Raw genomic sequence first — 17638 nt, forward strand, 5'->3', positions numbered from 1 at the left:
TGTCCATCATGTCATGTCCACCATCTCATGTCATGTCCATCATGTCATGTCCATCATCTCATGTCCATCATGTCATGTCCATCATGTCATGTCCACCATCTCATGTCATGTCCATCATGTCATGTCCATCATCTCATGTCCATCATGTCATGTCCATCATGTCATGTCACGTCCATCATGTCATGTCCACCATCTCATGTCATGTCCATCATGTCATGTCATGTCCATCATGTCATGTCCATCATGTCATGTCCACCATCTCATGTCATGTCCATCATGTCATGTCCATCATCTCATGTCCATCATGTCATGTCCATCATGTCATGTCACGTCCATCATGTCATGTCCACCATCTCATGTCATGTCCATCATGTCATGTCCACCATCTCATGTCATGTCCATCATGTCATGTCCATCATGTCATGTCCATCATGTCATGTCATGTCCATCATCTCATGTCATGTCCATCAGCAGCAGATGGAGTTTGCTCTCTTTTCTGCTGCTGATGAAGACCATGATGTGTGGCTGAAAGCTCAGCAGACATTTTCTTCACCAAATCTTTAGCAAAGAATTATTTGCTTTCTTTTTATTACAACTCTTAAAAAGTGTTGTTGAAATATTTTTGACAAGCTAATCTTAGTTTCCAGAGCTTTTGACAACATCTGAGTCAACTTATTGTTGGCAGCATGGACCAAGTTTGACTCAGATTTGTAAATTTTGAGTGTAGAAATAAAATACTCTTCCTGTTGGTTTTTCTTTAATTGTAGGATGCAACTTCTCCAAATTATCTAAATAAAATTAATCAAATAGTGTTTTGTACTCAATGATGCCTACAGCCCTGAAAGGAACACTACAACAAGAGAAAACAAAGGTAAAGTGAACATGTAACTCAGAAGATCTATTAAAAAATCATTTTAAAAAACTCGAAGCTGTTTCAAAAACACCTGAAAGGTGAAAAACGAGCGCGGGCGTGTCAACCAACAGTCACTCTTGCTGACCGGAAGTTCGGCCATTTGTTTTGATCACAGGGTGATCCATCGTGTCCTCCACACACGATCTTTGTCCGGCTGCTCGCCACCATCAGACGGTGAAACCGCAGCGCAGCGAGCGGCCGCGACGAGCCAGCGACGCTGAAGTATCGCAACTAAACTGGGAAACTAACGCTTTTCTGTCGCCCTGTTCTGCTGGGACTTTGGATTTGAACAACTGGGATGAAATACCGTCGAAAGCTGCGCCACGTCGGCGGGAGAAAGTGAAGAAAGAAGAAGAAAGGTAAGAAATCGTAAAGTTGATCCAGCCTGCGGGTCTGAGCCCGACTTTTGGGCTCCGTCTATCTGTTGGAGCTAACGCACTCCCAGGGCTGGAATGCTTCGTGTTTATGATTTATTTGTCCTGTTAAAAATGTCTTTTTCATTTTAAACTTGAAATGTTGATATTCTCAAAGCACTTCGTGTTTGTATGACTGATGTAATTGATTATAAAGCATGGTGGTGGGAATAAGTTGGCAATAATGATCGGGAGTTCTGCGAACAGATTTTTTGAGCGCCAGGAGGTAGACGGATCCCCCTGGCTGCTGTCGTGGAAAAAAAAGTTAGTTTCACCTCCGCTGCAGCACGAAGTTGTGTTTTTTGTTGTTTAAAATCATAGTTTATTACAAAAACACCAAAACCGACCATGAATAATTATATTAACACAATATTAGTTTATCGTGGTGAAGTTTTCTGCAGTTAGCTTTGTCTCCGGAGAGATTTGTAATGTTTAACGCCTGTTAGCCACATTCCTCTGTTAGCTAACTGTGCTGCATAGTTCACACTGCTCTCTGTAATTACAACAAAGCTCGGGGTTTATAATACCAACATATAGCACCAACCTCTGCCACATTATTAATCCTGATCAGTCTCGTGGTCATTATTGGGCATATTGTCCTTTTTAAACAGATAAAGTCACTTTAAAAACGAGCTAACGTTGAAGTTGTTGTAGTTTACTCCAGGTCAGCTAACTGTGTGTAACGTTAGCTGTGTAGCTACCGTGAGAGTTTATTGTGGTTAAAGAGGAAGAAATACTTGGTTAATAAGAGCCTGTTCATAATTCTGGTGTTTTATGACGTTCATGTGGTTTATTTCATTTAAATGCTGCTGGGTGTCACGTCATTGTTGTTGAAGTAGTTAGCATCGTCGGCTAACAGCGTTAAAACTGTGTGAGCCGTTATCAGCTTTAATGTTCACGTTGATCACAGCTGGTTTATTCAGACAGGATGTGTTGTTCACTTTCACTGACAGACAGAAAACAGGTCGAACAAGTGAAGAGAAACTTAATTTGTCTCTGAAGATGTTTCACTTCACATAAAGTTCAGCTCCACATCACATAACTCGTCTTTAAAGAGGCTTCAGGCTGTACAAGAAATTCAAACTCAGAAACAAAGTTTTAATATTTAGTAATTCAATCTCAGAAACATATTTTCTTTCCATCAGCGAATAAAACAGCAGAGTAAAATAAGGTCCCACAACAGTTTGAAGCTAGAAAGGTGGCAGGGCCCGCCACATATAAACACAGTAAAACAGTATAAACTGTGTCTTTAAGGTCAGTTTGTTTATTCAGTTTATTCAGTCATGAAAACAAAGAGAGTTTGTTTATTTAGTTTGTTTAAAATCAGCCAGTGAAGATCTTTCTGTGCTCGTTAATCTACAGACTGCTCCTTTAAACTACAGACTGCTCCTTTAATCTACAGACTGCTCCTTTAAACTACAGACTGCTCCTTTAATCTACAGACTGCTCCTTTAATCTACAGGCTGCTCCTTTAAACTACAGGCTGCTCCTTTAATCTACAGACTGCTCCTTTAAACTACAGACTGCTCCTTTAATCTACAGGCTGCTCCTTTAATCTACAGACTGCTCCTTTAAACTACAGGCTGCTCCTTTAAACTACAGACTGCTCCTTTAATCTACAGGCTGCTCCTTTAATCTACAGGCTGCTCCTTTAATCTACAGGCTGCTCCTTTAAACTACAGACTGCTCCTTTAACCTACAGGCTGCTCCTTTAAACTACAGGCTGCTCCTTTAAACTACAGGCTGCTCCTTTAAACTACAGGCTGCTCCTTTAAACTACAGACTGCTCCTTTAAACTGCAGACTGCTCCTTTAATCTACAGGCTGCTCCTTTAATCTACAGACTGCTCCTTTAATCTACAGACTGCTCCTTTAATCTACAGGCTGCTCCTTTAAACTACAGGCTGCTCCTTTAAACTACAGGCTGCTCCTTTAAACTACAGGCTGCTCCTTTAAACTACAGGCTGCTCCTTTAAACTACAGACTGCTCCTTTAAACTACAGACTGCTCCTTTAAACTACAGACTGCTCCTTTAAACTACAGGCTGCTCCTTTAAACTACAGACTGCTCCTTTAATCTACAGACTGCTCCTTTAAACTACAGACTGCTCCTTTAAACTACAGACTGCTCCTTTAATCTACAGACTGCTCCTTTAATCTACAGGCTGCTCCTTTAAACTACAGGCTGCTCCTTTAAACTACAGGCTGCTCCTTTAAACTACAGGCTGCTCCTTTAAACTACAGACTGCTCCTTTAAACTACAGACTGCTCCTTTAACTTCTCTTGTTGAGAGATCTTCATTGATTGGCTGTCATGACTTAATAAACTGAATAATCAAACTGTCGTCCTGTTTTACTTTGGTTATATGTGGCGGACCCTGCCACCTGTCTAGCTTCAAACTGTTCTGGGACCTGATTTTCCTCTGAGCAGCTGTTTATTCACTCACAGAACAAAGTTTGTGTTATTACCTCATTAATATAGTAAAGATTGGCTTTTTGGTGGATCCAGTACAGAAAGGATGAAGCGTCTGCTGCTGATGGAGCAGAGTGATGATTAGAACTGATATGTTGATGAGTTGTGACTGAATGTACGATTATAAATATGTTGATGAGTTGTGACTGAATATAAGATTATAAATATGTTGATGAGTTGTGACTGAATATACGATTATAAATATGTTGATGAGTTGTGACTGAATATACGATTATAAATATGTTGATGAGTTGTGACTGAATATACGATTATAAATATGTTGATGAGTTGTGACTGAATATACGATTATAAATATGTTGATGAGTTGTGACTGAATATACGATTATAAATATGTTGATGAGTTGTGAGTCACAACTCATCAACATATTTATAATCGTATATTCAGTCACAACTTGTGACTGAATATACGATTATAAATATGTTGATGAGTTGTGACTGAATATACGATTATAATTTATATGTTTAGCTGATTGAGTGAATGAAGTCTGGAGCTGCAAACGTTCTGACATCTGATTCTGGAAACGCTCCAACAAACGTCACCTCGTCATCATTTTAATAGTTTTTTAGTGAAAGTGAAAGTTGTGATTGTCGATCACATCTCATTATCTGTGGTTTTTGGACCATATCTTTGCCTCGTTCTCATCCAGATCAGCTTCCCTGTTGATTGGTGCAGTTTAACTTGTTGATTATTCTGTTTTTATAAAATCTTACTGATTCATGTTTCCACCTGAGTCTGCGCAGAAGAGCCACAGTCACCAGGTAACTGACCCTCTTACAAACCACAATGTGTCACCAGAGTCAGAACGAAGCCAGTCAAAGTGTTTATCAGACGTCTTCAGGTAACTAATCTTCTCAGTTCCTGTTCTGTGCAGGTTGAGTTGTGGATGATGTCATCAGAGGATCGTTTCTTAATTAGGAATTACATAAATATCTTTGCACAAAACTGAAAAGAAAAAACTGATATTGGAATATTTTGGTTGTTTTTGCGAGTTATTCTGCGATGGGAATAAAAAAACAGGAATCTTCACCAGATAACTGAGCTTTGACCAAATAATCACGAATCAGGTTTCAGTGAGTTTACTGACGCGTGCATTTGACCAAACACACAAACAAACACGATGAATTGATCAGATATCCAGAAATCTACATGTTGTGATATTTTGTGCCAGTTTTTCTTTTGTATCAAGCAGCAGAACATTTGTAGCAGCAGAACAAGGTTATGTTTCTCATTTTGTAATGTCTGGTTCCTGTTCCTGACCCGTTAACGAGTCTTGCATGAAACCACAGTCAGGTTCTGCTGTGGCTGCGAAACATCTTCTTTCTTTATGCTGCAGATGAAAACTATAGAAAATAAAATCCACAGTTTGTTTTATTTAATTTATGCAAACTATATCCCAAAGTTGATCTGAAGCTCATCAGTGTGATCGTGTGTTTGTCCTCCACAACATTGTCTTTGTGTTTCTCTGGATGGTTCAGCTCCAACATACAGAACTTCATATTCAGATCACAGTAACTAATCAGATCAGATCAGATTATGAAGTGATTCTTAAATATCCAGTATGAACAGGAGGACTGATGACAGTAAATGAAACCTGTCTGTGTTCATGTGAACGTCTGACTGCTGTTTAAAGACACACTTAAAAATGTGAACTTTTCTTATGAGCTTCTGAATGGTGCGACCCGATTCTCCACTAACGTTACAGACTGTTGCTGAATGCAGAGGCTTTAGAGCCACTTCCTCTTGTGTCTGTGTGTCCAACACGCTAACAATAATAATAAGTTTTAAAACTGTTTATTTGTGACTGAGCAGCTCGCTCACCACGAGCTCGCTCACCACGAGCTCGCTCACCACGAGCTCGCTCACCACGAGCTCGCTCACCACGAGCTCGCTCACCACGAGCTCGCTCACCACGAGGCTGAGATGGAGAGCGTCCAATCAGACGACGAGGAAGACGATAACGTGTTGTTAGAAATTAAAATCTGGTTTTATCCACCTGTCAGACAGCTGCACATTCTGCAGCCAAGCCCTGGATCTGTGGTACCGAAATAACAGACGGACTGACGGACTGACAGGGCGAGCAAGCTAGACCACAACAACAGAGAGAGAGAGAGAGGGAGAGTGTTAAAGTTAAAGCTGTTCAGTATTGTGTTACAGTCGGGATGTTTTCCTGACATCTGGTGCAAAGGGCTCATTTCCCCCATTCATAAGAGTGGGGACACATCAGACCCTGATAACTACCGTGGCCTCTGTGTCAGCAGCTGCCCAGGTAAATTATTCTGGAGTATTCTGAATAAAAGAAAACTGGATTTCCTTGAGTAACACTCAATCTTGTGTAAAAGTCAAATTGGCTTCCTCCCAAAACACCGCACCACCGCCATGCATATACCCTTCACACTTTAATTAACAAACATGTTCACCAAACAAAAAGTGGTAAAATATTCACTTGTTTCATTGACTTCAAGAAAGCTTTGGACTCTGTTTGGCATGAAGGGCTCTACTACAGGCTCCTGCACTGTGGTACAGGGGGCAACATGTACCATCTGGTTAAATCAATGTATTTGGAAAATATGTGTACCGTTAAAATTGGAGACAAACTGAACTCTTCACCCAGAGGAGAGGAGTACGCCAGGGCTGCAATATAAGTCCGACTTTATTTAACGTGTATATAAATGAACTTGCTGGTGAGCTGGATCCATGTGCTGCTCCTGGCCTCTCCCTCCTGGACAGAGAGGTGAAGTCTCTGTTTTATGCTGGTGACCTTGTTCTACTGTCTCCTACTGAACAAGGACTACAGCAGCAGCTGGACATAGTAGGAAAGTACTGTCAGAACTGGGCCCTGGCAGTAAACATGAAGAAAACTAATGTCATGATCTTTCAAAAACGCCCCAGATGTCAGGAGAACAAACACCAATTTACCATAAATAATCACATCATTGAACGCAGCATGAGTTATAGCTACCTTGGTATAACCATTACAGCATCAGGAGTTTCAACATGGCAGTGAACGCACTAAAAGAAACAGCTGGAAGAGCCCGACATGCAATTAAGAGGACATTTTATCATTTCCTAATTCCAGTCAAAATCTGGCTTCACATATTTGATAGTGTCATCCAGCCCACTGCGCTGTACGGTAGTGAAGTCTGGGTCCACTCAGTCATCAGAGCTGAACCCGCTGGGACAAACATCCAGCAGAGTCTTTACATGCAGAGTTCAGCAGACACATTTTACACACACACAGAAACACACCAACAAATGCATGTAGAGCAGAATGAGGCAGAGACCCACTGATAATTAACATCCAACAGAGAACGCTCAACTTTTAACCAGCTGAAATCCAGCCAGAGACGCCCTCCACTCCAAAGCCTCCAGACTCAAGAGCTGAGCCCAGAAAAGAGCCCCTATATCAGCTGGTACTGAGGCTGACTGCCCCCTCTCAGACAGTCTGACCAGCCTCACAACAACACTGCTCTCCAAACACCAATCAGAGGAAAGCACATTATAACACAATGTAAAGAAACCTGCCGGGAACATTGGAAAGAAGAAACTAAAAGCCAAAGTGGATCAGAACGTTATCTCGCCCTAAAAAGAGACGATGAAGAGCAGAACATCTCTCTGCTGTCAGAGATAGGAAGCAGAGACAGATGCTCACCAAGTACAGGCTCAGTGACCACAAACTGACCATCCAAACAGGAAGACACAAACAATCACGGCAACCAAAAGACAACACAACATGTGGTCACTGCTGGACAGGTGAGGCTGAGACAGAGATGCACTTTCTCCTACAATGTAAAGCATTCAACGAAAGCAGGAACATTTATTTTAACAAGTTCAACTCTGTAATCTCAGAGTTCAAAGAGCTGAACCACCTCTCAACATTAAAATACTCCTGGGAGAAGGAGACAGGGCATACCTGCTGCCCAATATGTGTCACCATGCACACCTGAGACACACACACACACACACACACACACACACACACACACACACACACACACACACACACACACACACACCACCAACATCAACACACACACACGCAGGCACATGCACACACACACACTGTATTTAGTATAAATAATGTAAATCAATCTTGGTGTTGTGTTCATGTTGTTACTTGTTGTGTTCTGTCCGAGTGTTTGGACGAGTTGTGTTTTGATGCTTTGGCAACATTGTTGTAAAACTTTCATGCCAATAAAGCTTCTTTGAATTTGAATTTGAATTTGAATTTGAGAGAGACAGAGTGAGAGAGTGAGACACTATAGACTAGATATTATATATCAGCCCCCAAAATAATAAAAATATTATATTAAATATATATATATAATATTATATTTTTTATATATATATTTACACTACCGTTCAAAAGTTTGGGGTCACTTAGAAATGTCCTTATTTTTGAAAGAAAAGCACAGTTTTTTTCAATGAAGATAACATTAAATGAATCAGAAATGCAGTCTAGACATTGTTAATGTGGTAAATGACTATTCTAGCTGGAAACGGCTGATTTTTAGTGGAATATCTACGCGGGTGAACAGAGGCCCATTTCCAGCAGCCATCGCTCCTGTGCTCTAATGCTACATTGTGTTAGCTAATCGTGTTAAAAGGCTAATTGATGTGCAATTATGTTAGCACGGCTGAAAACTGTTGTGCTGATTAGAGAAGCTATAAAACTGGCCTTCCTTTGAGCTAGTTGAGTATCTGGAGCGTCAGCATTTGTGGGTTCGATTATTCTCTCAAAATGGCCAGAAAAAGAGAACTTTCTTCTGGAACTCGACAGTCTGTTCTTGTTCTGAGAAATGAAGGCTAATCCATGCGAGAAATTGCCAAGAAACTGAAGATGTCCTACAACGGTGTGCACTACTCCCTTCAGAGAACAGCACAGACGGCTCTAAGCAGAATAGAAAGAGAAGTGAGAGGCCCCGGTCAGAGGACAAGTACATTAGAGTCTCTGGTTTGAGAAATAGACGCCTCACAGATCCCCAACATATATATGTATATATATATATATATATATATGTATATGTATAATACGTTTATATGTATGTGTATGTATATATATACAGTCATGGAAAAAATTATTAGACCACCCTTGTTTTCTTCAATTTCTTGTTCATTTTAATGCCTGGTTCAACTAAAGGTACATTTGTTTGGACAAATATAATGATAACAACAAAAATAGCTCGTAAGAGTTTAATTTAAGAGCTGATATCTAGCCATTTTCCATGGTTTTCTTGATAGTAACCAAAATCACTTAAGTTCTTACATCAATAGCTATGGCACTGTACTGCCAAAAACACTGCTTTTAAGCATTCCATGTTTTCTTTTCTGTTTGCTTTAAACACATGATACACACAGGAGTTAGTACTTGATTGCGTAACCATTGTTTTTGATGACTGAAGCCATGCGTCTTGGCATGCTCTCCACCAGCTTCTGACATTGTTCTGCTGTCACAGCAGCCCATTCCTGTTGCACAAATTCAAACAAATTTGCTTTGTTTTTGGGCTTGTGGTTCTCCATTTTGAGTTTGATGATTTTCCATAGGTTTTCAACTGGATTCAGATCTGGTGATTGAGCAGGCCAAGGCATGGTGCGAATGTTGTGGTTCTCCATCCAGGCTTTAACTGACCTTGCTGTGTGGCAAGGGGCATTGTCTTGTTGGAAAATCCAGTCATTCGAGGCAGGAAAGAGTTTTCCAGCTGATGGAAGAAGACTGTTTTCAAGAGTAGCCCTGTACATGACCTGGTTCATTCGCCCTTCACACAATTGCATTTGCCCTGTTCCACTCATACTGAAACAACCCCAGATCATCACTGATCCACCCCCATGTTTTACTGTAGGGGCAAGACAGTCTGGTTTGTAGGCTTCTCCAGGCCTCCTCCTAACCAGTAAGTTAGCTGGAGTGGGCATCAACTCAAAATTGGATTCATCACTGAAGAGAACCTTAGCCCAATCATCAACAGTCCAATCCTTGTGATCCCTAGCAAAGAGTAACCGGGCCTTCCTGTGCCTTTCGTTGATGAAGGGCTTCTTCCGTGCTCTGTGTGACTTCAGACCAGCTTCAACAAGTCGGTTTCGAACTGTCCTTGCCGAACAAGTCACATTTCTCGACAGTGCCCACTCATTTTTAAGGTCCCTGGAGGTCTGACGACGATTCCTGACACAGGAACGGACGAGTGCACGGTCATCTCGTGGGGTAGAGAGACGTTTCCTGCCGCGGCCAGGTAGCAATTTGGTAGTGCCGTGTTCGGCTTGTTTTTTCTTGTTGTAATGAACAGCTGTCTTGGAGATCTTTAGTTTTTTTGCTACCTGTCTCTCACTCATGCCAATTTCCAGCAGTGCCAAGATGGCTGCCTTTGTGGCTTCACATAATTCTTTTGTTTTAGGCATTATGTGAGAGCTGACAACTTCTGAGTTGTGCTATGGCTTGAATGTAAGCAGGAAACCACTCTAAGCCTTTGCATGTGCAGTGCTGCTTATGACATGAAATGGCCTCTTATATACCCTGGGAATACAATTAAGCTTAAGAATGTCAAATAGGACATAAAGTATTATGTGATCAGCTGCATTTTTTGTCGTGTTCATTGTATTATACCTTTAGTGGTACCAGGTATTAAAATGAACAAGAAATTGAAGAAAACAAGGGTGGTCTAATAATTTTTTCCATGACTGTATATATGTATGTGTATATATATATATATGTATATATGTATTTATATCCGTGACAGGCCGGCAATGTCCAATAACGGACTGATAACAGACTGATAACGGACCGATACATGGAGCAGGCTCTGGTTTTCGTCACCTCTCTGTCCTCCATCATGTCTTTTTTTCTTATTAATGTTAATGTTGGATTGTTTCAATCTAATCTAATCTAATAGCTGTAAAATGTCACATATTGACCGATCATAGATATATTTGCATTAGTATATATGTTGTCGGATATACACTTACAAAATTTTTATTTTTACTCAACATAAGGCAGAAAAAGATGCATCATTCTTTTTAACAATAAAGTTTATTGTTAAACTGTTAAAATATTGAGTCTCTGTTACATCTCACTGGTTCAAGTGTTTGATATCCACATTTGAGGGATTATTGTGTTTATCATGAGCCCTTTTCACACAGACTTCACATTATCGCTGCAACAAAGGCTCGTCTTTACACCGCCTTTGTTTGTTCACACTGAACCAAGCTGCAGGTCCAAAAGAGGTGTGACGGGACACAACGTGTGTCACGTGTTTCCAGCCGTTAATCTAAACATGTATCGGCCGACTGTTTATAATCATATGATGCAGTTATAATGTGTTGTGATGACATCCTGACCCACCAAACATCCTGGAAAGTGACAAAGTTACACCTCCGGCTTTTCCATTCACACAGACCCGTCTCTCCTCTGCTGCGGCTCACATTCTACCTCCGGATCAGAACTGCAGCGAAACTCTCCCCCTCTCCTCATCTGAAACATCGAGGTGGATCGTCGTGTGCATGGAGTTTATATTTTCTATGTGTAAGAAGAGAACGTCAGCCTTCATAGTGATATTGGGATTTTTGTTCTCCCTGATATCGGAATGAACGAACTAGAGCTGAAACGATTACTCGAGTAACTCGAATAATTCGATTACAAAAAATGATCGAAGCAAATCCTCTGCCTCGAGGCTTCGTTTAATTCCTATCACCTGCGTTATGTGGCCTACTTAGCTCAGGGATCATTTTTCCACACGGACTGTTATTGCGGACACACACCACTACGTTCAGAATTGAGTGGGCGCGATGTCGGAGAGCCAAGAAACCGTCCGTAAAAGACAGAGAAGGTCCAAAGTTTGGGATCATTTCACGCTTAAAAAAGAAGATAAAGTGCAATGTGTCTACTGCAATGCAGAACTGGCGTACCACAACAGCACGTCAACAATGATTGAACATCTGAACCGAAAGCATCCAGTTGTTAACACCAGCTCACCAAGCGTCACCGACACAAGCTAATGTAAGCATTGATGTTAGCTAATGCAACGTAGCCTGCCATCGCTAGTTAGAGCGTATGGTGTTTGTAGAGGCTGTAGCCTGATGTCGCTATGACTAGATATCATGTTAAGATGTGGAAACTAATTCGTGTTAAATTGCAAGAGAGTAATAGCCTACACCAAATAACACACACACACACACACACACACACACTCGGCTCGTCTCTCTCACTCTCCCTCACACACGCGTGCACACACAAGCAAACACACACCCTTACTCCCGGTGTTAGGAATAGTTGGAATAAATACCTGTATGTTTTTTTCAGGAATGAAAGCCAATTGCTTGGTCTGTTTAACAGGCCTGTCATTTTCGTTATGCATTATTTGGTATTGTTGTTTAATAATGCAAAGTTATTTTTTATTAGAGTACTCGATTAATCGATGGGATAATCGGTAGAATACTCGATTCTAAAAATATTCGATAGCTGCAGCCCTAGAATGAACGAATGATGAGGAAAATGACATGAACCAGTTTACCAGTTAGTTTCAGCTGGAGTAGAAATGAAATGATGGTTTTGAAACAGTCTGTTTTTCCAGAAGAAATAAACACATTTCATTTAGTCCTGATGCTTTGAGTCATCTGTGACATCAGAACAGAAACAATGCTCAAAAACATCACATTGAAATTGTTATGTTATTTGTTCTTCAGTGTTGATCAGGCCGGTAAAAGGCCCAGATAAAGATCCAGTTAGACTTTTACTCTGCAGGCAGGATTTGACTCCAAGCATCAGCAACATATTATAAACAGCCTCTGTTGGATCACTGGTGTCCTGCAGCCTGTGTGTTGAAACATTCATGTAGTTTTGTGTCCTCAGGGACGGACAAAGGTTAAAAGACGCCGTCCTCCATCTGCGGCTGTGACCGAGGACTCAGACGGTGTGTTATCTCTCTGACACTGATTGTGTATCAGGCAGGGATTAGTCTGCGGTGTCTCTCCGTCTCTGCAGGTCTATTCTTATAAAATGTTCTGGGACCAGACCAGAGTCCAGTAAAGACCAGTTCATGCTGCTGGAGCCTGGCAGAAGGAGAACTGGACTGTTTATGGAAAAATCTAATATCAGCCAGATAAACTGGTCAGAAACAAAAACATGATCATTGGTTGAAGTCTGAGGTGACACAGTTCAGTCGGCCAATCCGATGGTGTCGGGTTGGTGGTTGTGATTCTGTCTCGTGGTTGGTTGTAGATCTTCTCTCCTCTGTGGTCAACATCCATGTTCCTGTTGATGGCAGCCATGTTTGTTGTCCTGAAGTGAATCCGTCCACACGTTGTTCTGTGGTCGATGAACAAATGTTCATCACAGTCGGCACTTCTGTCATTTCTGTCATGAGATCTGATGTTTTGAAGTGAGTGTAACTGTATATTATAATTTGTCTGGTGACGTCTTGTTATTGTTGTAGACACTTCAGTAATCAAAGAACTGACTTTTATCAGAGTCTTGAATGTAACATTGGAACAAAGTTACACACACATTTGTCATATTGTGATTTATACACCTATTTGCCAGTTTATTAGGTTCACTGAAATAAAACCAATACAGTCTAATACAACAGTCCTGCAGTAAGTCCTTGTGTTGTGTATACAAGCAGATAAATCTGAACTGTTTTATTTAGAAAGTCGGTTAATAACTCAGATGACAACAATCTACAATATATAAAACTTCATCTTTTTAATACAGATATCTTATGTAAATCTGTAAGATGGATCATAACTCTGTGACGGAGGTTTACAGGCTGCAGACTTGTGATGATGTCATGAAGCTAATAGTGTATTCAGAGCTGTTGATTCAGAGCTGTTGATTCAGAGCTGTTGATTCAGCTGTACGATCACTTGGAGGATGTAGTTTGTGTTTGTGCTGCTGTTGAATTGTTTTAAGCTACAAAGAGACGTGTTTCTATTGATGAGGGAAAGTTAACAGGGTGTCGAATGAACTGGGAACTGAAAGTCTAAATGTTACAGCAACAATGTTGTCAGCCATAAACTCAACAATTTTAATATCTGCTTTAGTTTTCCTCTGTTTTTACTGTTTCTCTCTATTTCATCTCTTCTTCCTCATCTTTCTCTTTCTTGCTCCTAGTTTCTGTTGTTCTGCATCAGCTCATTTGTCTTTACTGATCCTTCTCATGAAAACATGATTAAAAAAGATCATGAAAGAAAATTGTACATAATTAATGAAAGAGCAGACGCTGTGAGTTATCAGCACGTTTCTGTTTTCTACCTCATGTTGTGAGTTTTGTTCCTCTCTCTGTATTTTCTACATCTGTTTCTTCTTCTTCACACTTTACTTCTCTGCCGGCTCTTTACTAAAACCACTTCTACAGAGAACTCACATTGTGTCCGTTCAGACTGTTTGACGATGATTGTTTAAATTTATAAAATGTGATTTAAAAGCTGATGAGAGTCAAACAGGTCTTTCTTTCTTTCTTTCTTCTTTCCGACAACCTCTCTGTCTTTCTCCCTCGTCTCCGTCTTCTCCTCAGTTTTCTGTCTCCTGGGAATGTTTCTGTCTTGGAGGCAGAGCTCGGGGATCTCTCTCCTTCCTCGGCTCTATTTCTATCCTTCTCCCTGCCCCTTTTCTTTCCCTGCATTTCTTCTTTTCCTCCCTCCTCCACCTCTCCCTCTCTTGGAGTGTGTTTCCAGTCTGAGGCTGAGGATCAGATTACTCAGGGAGTCTCTGAGGCTCTCTGGCAGGCGAGGTGGCAGTGGTGGAGGTGGAGGAGGGAGGCAGGGAGGGAGGAGGTAGGGAAGGAGATCAGGTTTCACATCTCCAGCGCTCTCCTCTGTCTGCCTTTCCTCCCTCCTCCTCCTCCCCCGGCGGCCTGGAGACAGAGTGGCTGAGCCGGAGAGGAAAACATGCAATCCACCCTCCTCCTCCTCCTCCTCCTCCATACGTCCAGCCTCTCTGCTGCAGCACAGCAGATAAATAAAGGCAGTAAATGGGAGCTGAGCACACAGAGGTACGATTCTTCACCTCCTCCACCTCCCCCTCCATCCCTGCAGAGATATTTTATATCCTGTGCCGTGTGTTTTCATTCTCCAGGATGTGTGTTAAAGGTGAAGCTGCTGCAGGGAGACGACCAAAGCTGAGGATCAGACCTGGACTCAGAAATCACTAAAACGTGTCTCTGGAAGTGAAGGCAGGAGCTGAAGCAGCTCTAACAGTGTGGTGGCGTAGCTGGAGGACAGTAATCTGACTTTAATGGCTTCGTAGCTCGTTCGCTTTAGGGTTTTTAATTCTGTTTTCTTTGCTCAAACTTGGGAAGAAAGTTTTTGTCTGTTAGAAAGAAGGTCTTGTTTTTAGGGTTGCAACTGGCTGTTTTTTAGTTGAACTCAATCTGCAGATTACTCAGTTGATTGTTTGGTCTATAAACTGTCAGAACATCGTGCAAAATGTCCTCCGTGATTTCCCCCAAGCCAAGTTTCTGACTTCAGTTGTTTAGTCCAAGACTTGGAGATATTCACAGGGCTGCAGTGCTGCATAGCCAATCACAAAATATTCAAAATCGCAGTATGACCAAGTGTAACATCCAAATTACAAGAAGCTGCATTATTAGATGAAGGTAACGTGACGAAATAGGATTATAATGAAGCACCGGACTCTTAATGTTGCTCTCCAGATGTAAGAAAACATGTTGGTTTGGTACAGATGCCAACATATGTTTGTTTCAGTGAAAATAAAAATAATGATTCCCACGAATCACAGAGCGAATCAATCACATGTCCGTCAAAATAATCACAGTATGACTTCTTGACCATATCATCTGGGATATTCAGCAGGTCAGATGGAAAAAAGGTATGAAATATTTTTTAACAAATGAAACGAAACAACACAAAACAAATCCACAAACATTTCCACAGGTGAAAAGACTGCAGTCTGACACTGGAGACATTTTAATCTTACCAGTGATCGATGTAACGGAGTACATTTTCCACAATACTTTACTCAAGTCTTCACATTTGTTGGACACAGATTAATAGAAATAAGGAAACTGATAACTGATATTTGAAGCTGATACATTTGCAAAAAAATAAAAATCTTTGTATCAAAATTTAGAACAAGCAGTGATGGAGTGTAACATACTTAAATACTGTACTTGAAGGTACTTGAATATTTTCATTTTCTGCTACTTTATACTCCACGTCATTTCTTTGATAACTGTAGTTTCTACTGTTACTTTACAGATTCATATTATTCTGTGTTAATTGGCTCTTACTTGTGACGTGTAACCAATCAGATAATTGTCCCGGTCAATAATTGGTCTATCCCTGATTATAATCTCCAAACCCAAGAGTTTATTTATTTTTTTATATCTGTGAATAAAAGATACTAACGTGTTGGTTGGCCTCTAGTTCTACTCACCACTCAGTTTGTTGAACTAAATTATTTTACTGCACAAAACACTGAATTTTAATTAAAAAATGTTTTTTAAAGTTTTTATTAAAAAACAAATAATGTAAAAATATTCACTCCTGTATTTTAAAGCAACACATCCTCCTCTGCTCTGGCTTGAGTTGAAGGTTGAAGGAAGGTCGAAGCAGCCTCCATCTTGACCGTCTCCAGTGGCTCCAGTTGTCCTTTAATGGTATTGATCGCTGCTTTAAATACACCCGGCCCATCCCAGTGAATAATTCAGATCAGCTCACCACAGCACAGAGAAAACCTTCCTTGTTCTTCTAATGGAGGAAGTGGATGAAGTCTGGCGGGGCTGCTCGCTCTGTCACACTCTGTTTGGAGTCAAACCTGCCGTCGTCCTCCTGCTGTGAAAATGTGATTACTTGTGGCCATGTGTGATCCGTGTGGTCATGTGACAGCAGCTGACAGGACTGCATTCCTCCAGAGTTCACAGATGTGAAGGGTTCACCAAACCACAGGAATGGATTCAGATGTGGTTCTATAGAGATCACAACAGGACACGACAATGGCTGCTAGTAATGTGACTGTAGTAAATAACTGGAGCTGTGATTGGCTGGAGTCGTGTCCAGTGTTTGTCTCTCAGAGGTCAGTTTGGTCCTGATCTCAGGACCGTGTGGTATCACTTGAGGTGGATTTGGTTCTCCTCTGTGATCCCCCTGCCTGATCGGTGCAGTGATCCCTCTGAAGTGACGCTGGCCCCTGATCTCCATCCTGACCCCTGACCCCAGAGTCTTGATCCCCTGTCAACTGGACACCAACGGAGTTGTCTCCTCCCCGCCGCGATCAAACTGACATGTTCACATACTGTCAGCTGATGAGTTAGAAACCCTACTGATTCTGTTTCACTACTTCCTGGTGTGCTTTGCATGGAGTTCATGAAGACACTGTACAGATGAAGCCAGATATTAACAGTCCATCTGATTGGCTGTTGTTTGTTTTTAGTTTTAGGTGGCCTCATGTTACCTGATTAATTGCCTGAATGATCAATGATCAGTTGGATTCTTGGAAGGTCTGAAATGTTGATCGACTCTCTGCAGTTTGTAACAAGAACAACAAGAACCTGTAGTGAGCTCGTTTTAACTGGAATGATATATAGATAATGAAAGAGACACAGCACGACCACAAAGAGACACAGCACGACACAAAGAGACACAGCACGACCACAAAGAGACACAGCACGACACAAAGGGAGACAGCCATCAGGTGACTTAAAAGTCTTAATAAAGGAAACCTGACAAGTCAAGTGTTTGTGAGAGAAGACATTTGGTAACAAGCTGGTGTGATTGTATAAGTTTATTGTCCTGTTTCTCTGAATCTACTGTTTCCCGTTGGTCCTTCTGAGTCAGACTGGTGAACTGCAGTCGGTGGTTTTATGTTCTTGGCTGCAGCC

The 17638-nt window shown here is 41.2% G+C and overlaps 1 protein-coding gene across 1 annotated transcript in view; it reads left to right on the top strand.

Moving 5' to 3' along the window:
• Positions 1-1048: 1048 nt before the first annotated feature.
• bmpr1aa (bone morphogenetic protein receptor, type IAa) overlaps positions 1049-17638 on the top strand; it is a 66603-nt gene continuing 50013 nt past the window's right edge. Inside the window, exon 1 of the mRNA XM_073481837.1 lies at positions 1049-1272. The gene's annotated coding sequence lies outside the window, so the exon portion shown is untranslated. The remainder of the gene's footprint in view (positions 1273-17638) is intronic.

Source organism: Pagrus major, chromosome 15 (assembly GCF_040436345.1).
Source record: "Pagrus major chromosome 15, Pma_NU_1.0".
In the NCBI taxonomy this organism is placed as follows: domain Eukaryota; kingdom Metazoa; phylum Chordata; class Actinopteri; order Spariformes; family Sparidae; genus Pagrus; species Pagrus major.